Below are 10,174 nucleotides of genomic sequence, written 5' to 3'. Positions count from 1 at the left end.
AACATCAAAATATATTAAAAGTGTTGTAAATATATTTTAAACATACTTTGATATATATGTATATATTGTTATAGGTTCGTGAATCAACCAGTGGCCAAGTCTTACTTCCCGACGAAGTAAAAATCTGTGAAAGTGAGTTATAGTCCCACTTTTAAAATCTAATATTTTTGGGATGAGAATACATGCAGGTTTTATAAATGATTTACAAAATAGACACAAGTACGTGAAACTACATTCTATGGTTGAATTATCGAAATCGAATATGCCCCTTTTTATTAAGTCTGGTAATCTAAGAATTAGGGAACAGACAGCCTAATTGATGCGAATCCTAAAGATAGATCTATTGGGCCTAACAAACCCCATCCAAAGTACCGGATGCTTTAGTACTTCGAAATTTATATCATATCCGGAGGGTGTCCCAGAATGATGGGGATATTCTTATATATGCATCTTGTTAATGTCGATTACCAGGTGTTCACCATATGAATGATTGTTATCTCTATGTATGGGATGTATATTGAAATATGAAATCTTGTGGTCTATTGTTACGATTTGATATATATAGGTTAAACCTATAACTCACCAACATTTTTGTTGACGTTTTAAGCATGTTTATTCTCAGGTGATTATTAAGAGCTTCCGCTGTCGCATACTTAAATAAGGATGAGATTTGGAGTCCATGCTTGTATGATATTGTGTAAAAACTGCATTCAAGAAACTTATTTTGTTGTAACAAATTTGTATTGTAAACCATTATGTAATGGTCGTGTGTAAACAGGATATTTTAGATTATCATTATTTGATAATCTACGTAAAGCTTTTTAAACCTTTATTGATAAAATAAATGTTATGGTTTGTTTTAAAATGAATGCAGTCTTTGAAAAACGTCTCATATAGAGGTCAAAATCTCGCAACGAAATCAATTAATATGGAACGTTTTTAATCAATAAGAACGGGACATTTCAGTTGGTATCCGAGCGTTGGTCTTAGAGAACCAGAATTTTGCATTAGTGTGTCTTATCGAGTTTGTTAGGATGCATTAGTGAGTCTGGACTTCGACCGTGTTTACTTGAAAAATGATTGCTTAACAAATTTTGTTGGAAACTATATATTTTTAACATGTGAATATTATGTGATATATTAATCTCTTAACATGTTTGATATTGTGTGATAGATGTCTACCTCTAGCACAAATCCCATTGACTCACCTAATAATAACGAAGAGTCGAATATATATTGGACTGATTCACAAGTTCCCGAAGAAGAACCGGAAGAAGAATCAGAACCGGAAGAAGAATCAGAACCGGAAGAGGAGGAACCGGAGGAGGAAATAGAACCGGTGGGGGAAATAATAAAACGGTTAAGTAAAAGAAAATCTTCAACCAACCGACCAAGGTTAATTATGGTCAATGGTGTTTCCGCCAAGGAAGCAAAATATTGGGAGGATTACCAATTCTCCGATGAATCGGATTCCGATGAGAATTCCGATGTTGTTATAGAAATTACCCCAACTGAATTTAAAAAGGCAAAAGAAAATAATAAGGGAAAGGGCATAAAAATAGAGAAATCTAATTCCAACCCCGATGAACTTTATATGTATCGTCAACCCCCGAAGTCCTTAAGTTGTAACAATGACTCGGGAACCTCTAAACCACCAGGTTTTTCTAAACCAATGTGGAAAACGACGGCTCGTATTAAGGGAACATCATATATCCCTAGAAACTTGGCAAAACGAACCAAAATCGAAGAAGAAGAAACGAGCGAGTCGGAATAAGATAGTTGTATTCGTGTGGTGTAATATATGTAATATAGTGTGCTTATGCTTTATGATATATGTAAAAAAATTGCTTGTATTAATAAGTATTTTTTTTATGAATCTAACTCTTGTCTATTTTACAGTATAAAAACACAAAATGGATAGACAACCCAATATTTTAAGAGACCTACCCGGAGACGTGATTGATGAAATCTTGTCTAGAGTCGGTCAGAATTCTTCGGCATAACTATTTAAGGCGAGATCAGTTTGTAAGACATTCGAAGAACATTCCAAGAATGCCTTGGTTTATAAAAGGCTTTCGTTCGAAAGATGGAGGATATCACATTGGGAAATCCATAAGTTACGATGTGTTTACTTTGACGCATATATTGTGGGGAACCCAAATGCTATTTTACGCAATGGGTTAAGAAATTATTTTGACTCAATTTATCCGAGTATTGGACTTCGTGATTTAGAAAAAGCGGCTAACATGCAACATAAAGAAGCATGTTATGCTTACGGATTAGTAATGTTCGCTTCTCACCAAAGTGAGAACAAGAACATCGGGCTACAACTATTAAACAAAACGTTCCCACAAGTGACGGAGTTGGTAATTAGGGTAAGAAATGAGGTTTTTAGATTGTTACGGGACTGTTGGACATTACGTAACCCTCGTCCCTTTGACGACGTTACAACACGCTGTCTTATCAACGGCCATAACGGTTATGTTCCACAAGACCAAGGATGGGAAGTAGTCCTAGTAAAACCAGAATGCATGACTTGTTTCTGGACGTATGAATTACGTGTCTTTATTGCCTTTGCTGAACGACTTGTATACTAGCTAGAATTATCTTCACAACTATCTTGTATCAAAGTTATTGTGTGCTATATTTCATGCTTTTCTGTACATCTAACTGTGGACAACTAGTAGTAGGTTACTAACGAGGACAGCTGACTTAATAAACTTAAAACATCAAAATATATTAAAAGTGTTGTAAATATATTTTGAACATACTTTGATATATATGTATATATTGTTATAGGTTCGTGAATCAACCAGTGGCCAAGCCTTACTTCCCGACGAAGTAAAAATCTGTGAAAGTGAGTTATAGTCCCACTTTTAAAATCTAATATTTTTGGGATGAGAATACATGCAGGTTTTATAAATGATTTACAAAATAGACACAAGTACGTGAAACTAAATTCTATGGTTGAATTATCGAAATCGAATATGCCCCTTTTTATTAAGTCTGGTAATCTAAGAATTAGGGAACAGACACCCTAATTGACACGAATCCTAAAGATAGATCTATTGGGCCTAACAAACCCCATCCAAAGTACCGGATGCTTTAGTACTTCGAAATTTATATCATATCTGAAGGGTGTCCCGGAATGATGGGGATATTCTTATATATGCATCTTGTTAATGTCGGTTACCAGGTGTTCACCATATGAATGATTTTTATCTCTATGTATGGGATGTATATTGAAATATGAAATCTTGTGGTCTATTGTTACGATTTGATATATATAGGTTAAACCTATAACTCACCAACATTTTTATTGACGTTTTAAGCATGTTTATTCTCAGGTGATTATTAAGATCTTCCGCTGTCGCATACTTAAATAAGGATGAGATTTGGAGTCCATGCTTGTATGATATTGTGTAAAAACTGCATTCAAGAAACTTATTTTGTTGTAACATATTTGTACTGTAAACCATTATTTAATGGTCGTGTGTAAACAGGATATTTTAGATTATCATTATTTGATAATCTACGTAAAGCTTTTTAAACCTTTATTGATGAAATAAAGGTTATGGTTTGTTTTAAAATGAATGCAGTCTTTGAAAAACGTCTCATATAGAGGTCAAAATCTCGCAATGAAATCAATTAATATGGAACGTTTTTAATCAATAAGAACGGGACATTTCACTTCGATCATTCACCCATATAATGTAGTTTCAATTACTTGTGTCTATTTCGTAAAACCTTTATAAAACTGCATGTATTCTCATCCCAAAATATTAGATTTTAAAAGTGGAACTATAACTCACTTTCACAGATTTTTACTTCGTCGGGAAGTAAGACTTGGCCACTGGTCGATTCACGAACCTATAACAAATATGTACATATATATCAAAGTATGTTCAAAATATATTTACAACATTTTTAATACGTTTTAATGTTTTAAGTTTATTAAGTCAGCTGTCCTCGTTAGTAACCTACAACTAGTTATCCATAATTAGATGTACAGAAATAAATCAATATATATTATCTTGAATCAATCCATGACCCAGTGTATACACGTCTCAGGCTAGATCATAACTCAAAGTATAGATATTTTTGGAATCAACCTCAACCCTGTATAGCTAACTTCAACATTACTGCATATAGAGTGTCTATGGTTGTTCCAAATAATATATATAGATGGGTCGATATGATATGTCAAAACATTTGCATACGTGTCTATGGTATTCCAAGATTACATAATATATTAGAATATATGTATAATACAATATAAGTTAGCTAGGATATGATTAATATAAATTTGTTACCAATTTTCACGTAGCTACAACAAGCAAAAATATCCAATCTTGTTTTACCCATAACTTCTTCGTTTTAAATCCGTTTTGAGTGTTTCAAGTTGATATGGTTTCATATTGAACTTAAGTTTATGAATCTAAACAGAAAATGTGTAAGTTTGTAGTCTGAAATATAGGTTACAAGTCATTTTTGTAAAGGTAGTCATTTCAGTCGAAAGAACGACGTCTAGATGACCATTTTGAAAAACATACTTCCACTTTGAGTTTAACCATGATTTTTGGATATAGTTTCATGTTCATAAGAAAAATCATTTTCCCAGAAGAACAACTTTTAAATCAAATTTTATCATAGTTTTTAATTAACTAACCCAAAACAGCCCGCGGTGTTACTATTACGGCGTATATCCGGTTTTACGGTGTTTTTCGTGTTTTCCGATTTTAAATCATTAAGTTAGCATATCATATAGATATATAACATGTGTTTAGTTGATTTTAAAAGTCAAGTTAGAAGGATTAACTTTTGTTTGCGAACAAGTTTAGAATTAACTAAACCATGTTCTAGTGATTTCAAGTTTAAACCTTCGAATAAGGTAGTTTTATATATATGAATCGAATGATGTTATGAACATCATTACTACCTCAGGTTTTGTGGATAAACTTACTGGAAATGAGAAAAATATATCTAGCTTCAAAGGATCCTTGGATGGCTTGAAAGATCTTGAAGCAGAATCATGACACGAAAACAAGTTCAAGTAAGATTTCCACTCGAAATAAGATTGTTATAGTTATAGAAATTGAATCAAAGTTTGAATATGAATATTACCTTGTATTATAAAGATATCTTACTGTAAATAAGAAAGATTTCTTGAGGTTGGATGATCACTTTACAAGATTGGAAGTAAGCTAGCAAACTTGGAAGTATTCTTGATTTTATGAAACTAGAACTTATAGAATTTATGAAGAACACTTAGAACTTGAAGATAGAACTTGAGAGAGATCAATTTGATGAAGAAAATTGAAGAATGAAAGTGTTTGTAGGTGTTTTTGGTCGTTGGTATATGGATTAGATATAAAGGATGTGTAATTTTGTTTACATGTAAATAAGTCATGAATGATTACTAATATTTTTGTACTTTTATGAGATATTTCATACTAGTTGCCAAATGATGGTTCCCATATGTGTTATGTGACTCACATGGGCTGCTAAAAGCTGATCATTAGAGTGTATATACCAATAGTACATACATCTAAAAGCTGTGTATTGTACGAGTACGAATACGGGTGCATACGAGTAGAATTGTTAATGAAACTGAACGAGGATATAATTGTAAGCATTTTTGTTAAGTAGAAGTATTTTGATAAGTGTCTTTAAGTCTTTCAATAGTGTATGAATACATATTAAAACACTACATGTATATACATTTTAACTGAGTCGTTAAGTCATCGTTAGTCGTTACATGTAAATGTTGTTTTGAAACCTTTAGGTTAACGATCTTGTTAAATGTTGTTAACCCATTGTTTATTATATCTAAAGAGATGTTAAATTATTACATTATCATGATATTATGATATATTAATATATCTTAGTATGATATATATACAGTTAAATGTTGTTACAACGATAATCGTTACATATATGTCTCGTTTCGAAATCATTAAGTTAGTAGTCTTGTTTTTACATATGTAGTTCATTGTTAATACACTTAATGACATGTTTACTTATCATTTATCATGATTAAACATAGTGTATCAATATCTTAATATGATTCATATGTATTTAGTAAGACATTGTTATAACGATAATCATTATATATATCGTTTCGAGTTTCTTAATTCAATAAACTCAATTTTATGTATATAACTCATTATTAAAATACCTAATGAGATACTTACTTATCATAATATCATGTTAACTATATATATATAATCATATATATGTCATCATATAGTTTTTACAAGTTTTAACGTTCGTGAATCACCGGTCAACTTGGGTGGTCAATTGTCTATATGAAACCTATTTCAATTAATCAAGTCTTAACAAGTTTGATTGCTTAATATGCTGGAAACACTTAATCATGTAAATAACAATTTCATTTAATATATATAAACATGGAAAAGTTCGGGTCACTACAGATAAGACTTGGTTCACCATGATTTAAGATAACGTAGTGTCGGGATGAGTGCGAGGCACTCCTTGGTTATATATACCTTGGTGTAAATACTAGATTATCTACTAATTGATTTCTAGATTAGCATATTACGAGGAACTAGGTTAACGTGATTATGATCGGATGGACTATGCTCAACTCCCGACGCTTATCCGGTAAAGGATATAAGCGGCCCATCTTGGATGCGATGCATACCCGGGCGCACGAATAAAGTAGCATAGTCAGATACATATAATATCCAACCTTTCTTAATACCTCAGTGTATCACCCAAGTGAGTGGTTATGATTGTGTTTCGAATTTCTTTCTGTCAATAGTTTGGTAAAATCAAATAGTTTGTAGACAACTTAGAACCTCTGATGGTTCTCAGTCATCCTTAAAGATTTATAAGCTTAGTTTGTATTGTAGTGCGTCAAATTCTCATTTATGATCTAAACCAGCCCTTACAATCTACCCAATAAACCCATTAGTTATCCACAACGTACTCCACTCTCAGTGTTTCCTATAATATACTTCTCAGATAGAGGATCCATAATGTACTTACACTTATAGTGGTTCCATAGCTTCTAACCTTGACTATGTTCAAGTGGTCGTATAGTACATCAACCCTGTACTCTACTGTTGTAACAATATTTCCTCGAGTCTTATACTCTTGACCAATGTCTTGATCTGGTCCTACGGTAATTCCCCATATACTTTATAGTATTTCCGATGGGTTCATACCTTGACCAATGTATAAACATACATAATTAATTACCCTTATAATTGTCGACTTTATAAAAGGTTTTAATCACGTTTATTGGTGGAAGGACGATAATAACGAGGTTTAAAATCATGATGGAGAGTGAATGCGAAACGATAATCATCCCTAACTAAATCATGGTAAACAATCAAGTAATTACTCACACATCATAGCAGTAAGAATTTCTAATATTAATAAGTCGCAAATATCAAACAAGAATATTATGATAAATTGATAGAAGAAAAGGGTAGATAGTACCAGATGATGCGGACTGAATAACATTTGTATTTCTTCTTGAATATCCATAAGCATTACAGTACCAAGCTAGCTACTAATACTAAAGATTTATTAACTTTTCTCATGCTTCCCTCTTCCCGGATCGATTCCCGAGAGAGAGGAAGCCGAGAAGTTCTAAAAGAGAAAGAAAAATAAACAAGAATTAAGGAAGTAAAATTTAAGTGATTTTTGAGAGTGTTTTTGGTGTTGGGGTGCGTTGAAAGTGGGATGGAAAATGGCCTTTAAATAGGCACAAACTGACCCTGGCAGGTCGTGGGCTAGATGATGGCAGACCATGGGCCATGCCCGTATGGCATGGCTTTGGGCTGTTGGAGGATCGTGCAACATGGGCGTGGACTGTGGATCTTGGCAAGCCATATGGATTTGGGCAGCCCGTACGGCATGGCCCTGGGCCAAGGCCGTATGGATGCCTGGTCAGGCTTGTTTTCTGGATCGTAACTTGGTCTTTCGAGGTCGTAATTTGGTTTTCACCGTTTTCGCTCTAACTTCTTCGTTTCTCGTCCATTTTGAGCAATTTTTGAACCCACGCGTTCGTAATTAAGTACCCTAAAATATAGGATCAACTAAATAATATTTTACAAAATTTATGAGTTAATAATTAAAATGCGAGCGAATTGTCTTAGCCAGTTTTGCTCGGTTTTCCTCGTTTTTCATCCGTTTTTAGTGATTCTTGAAACATACCCTTCGTAATGACATAATCTACCAAATGAAGCAAATAAATGCTTATTTATATGATAAAGTCAATTACTTTACCATAAATGAGGCTAATATCGGGGGTAAAAACGTGACTTTTTAGCCGATATCAAGGTATGACTTTACAAACGCATAAAGGTGGGTCAATATCGGGTTGTCGTTTCCCATCTACAATATGCGGATGAATCACTTTTTCTGGAAATGGAACAAACGGAACGCAAGAATTGTAATGAAATTACTTCAATGTTTTGAAAAGGCTTCGAGATTGAAAGTAAACTTCTCTAAAAGTAGCTTGTTCGGTATAGGTATCTCGAGTGAATTTTTGGAGAATATGGTGGCCTTTATAGGTTGTAGCACCGTTTCACTTCCGTTTACACACCTAGGCATACCCATTGGTTGCAATATGAAAAAACAAAATGAGTGGGGTTTCATTATTATAAAGTTTAAGAAAATATTGTCGAATTGGAAAGCGAAGTCGTTATATTTCGGCGGCCGTATCACCCTCTCTAAATCGGTACTTAGTAGCCTCACGTTATATGTTTGCTCCCTATTTCGCGCTCCTTCAAGCACCATCAACTTGCTCGAAGGTTTGAGACGTAAAAATTTTTGAGGCGGGTCAGGTGAAAATTCAAAAATGACATGGGTTAAATGGAATTCTATTCTTTCATCTTATGGGCGGGGTGCGTTAAATATTAAGGCTTTAAAAGCAAAAAACTTGGCACTACTAGGGAAATGGTCGTGGCGTTTCATGTTGAAAAAGAAGCTATTTGGGTAAAAATCATCAAAAAGCATTTACAGTCGGGAGGGGTTTTGGTCTCTTACGCTAATACTCCATATATAAATTATAATTCCATTTGGAGTGGTATCATCAAAGTGTATTTGGACCTTTCTAAGTTGACATCCAATTTTTCCAACTCTTTTTTCTAAAGTTGTTAATAATGGTGATGATACTTTATTTTTGAAAGATGCTTGGCTTGGGGGATCAACCCCTATGCGATCGTTATGACAGAATTTTCAGGTTCGAAGCTAATAAAAACGTGCTTGTCAAAGATAGAATTTTATGGAACGATCAGGAGCGAGAAGTAGACAGGAACTGAAATCATGTCCCCTCGGGACACTCAATATCCGAACTACAACAGATTGAAGCAGCACTTTCGAGATATAACTACAGCAGTCAAGAAAGTGATACTTGGAAATGGTCTTCTCATGGCAACGACAAGTTTCATTCTTTGGTATTAACCGACTCATTAAACAAAAAATTGTTTGCAGGTTTCACCTCGTCTTCAACAACACTCCGTAACAAATTATTACCTCAAAAATCGAGGTGTTTGTTTAGAGAGCCCAACGAAATCGATTCCCATTGGAACTGAACTCGATAAAAGGGGGTATAGATATTCATTCGACAAGATGTCTGGTGTGTGATGGTGACATTGAGAATTTGCAACACATTTTTATTCACTGCTCGTTCGCGAAGGATATTTGGCAACATCTTTTTCGATGGTGGGTGCTGATTGCATGCTATCGCTGTCAATTAATGAACTTCTAACCGGCTACACTTCGTCCTTAAATACTATTGCGAACAATAGTATGTGGTAGGCATGTATTTGGGTTTACGCGTACAAAATTTGGCAAAACAGGAACAAAAAACTCTTCCGCAACTTATGTTGGTGAGACCCATTTGCACTACAAGAAATTCAAGTTTGCATTTTTGAGTGATTTTCAAATCGAGTGAGGAAAACTTCAGTAGCTTGGCTGGAGTGGCTCACATGTCCTAACACCATCAATGATCATGGTTAATCTAGTCGTTGCGGTCCCAACTGTTCATCCCGTTATGTGTTTCCTTTGTATATTAGCTAGTTTCGACTTTCAGCTATTGGGTGTGTTTGGCGTGTAGCTTATGGAAGCTTATGGGAGCTTGAGCTTATGATTTTAATAAGCTCCAAGTCATAAGCTTCGTTTGGTAGTAAAAAAAAGT

Source organism: Rutidosis leptorrhynchoides, chromosome 5 (assembly GCF_046630445.1).
Source record: "Rutidosis leptorrhynchoides isolate AG116_Rl617_1_P2 chromosome 5, CSIRO_AGI_Rlap_v1, whole genome shotgun sequence".
Classification (NCBI taxonomy): Eukaryota; Viridiplantae; Streptophyta; class Magnoliopsida; order Asterales; family Asteraceae; genus Rutidosis; species Rutidosis leptorrhynchoides.
This window is presented reverse-complemented; position numbering follows the sequence as displayed.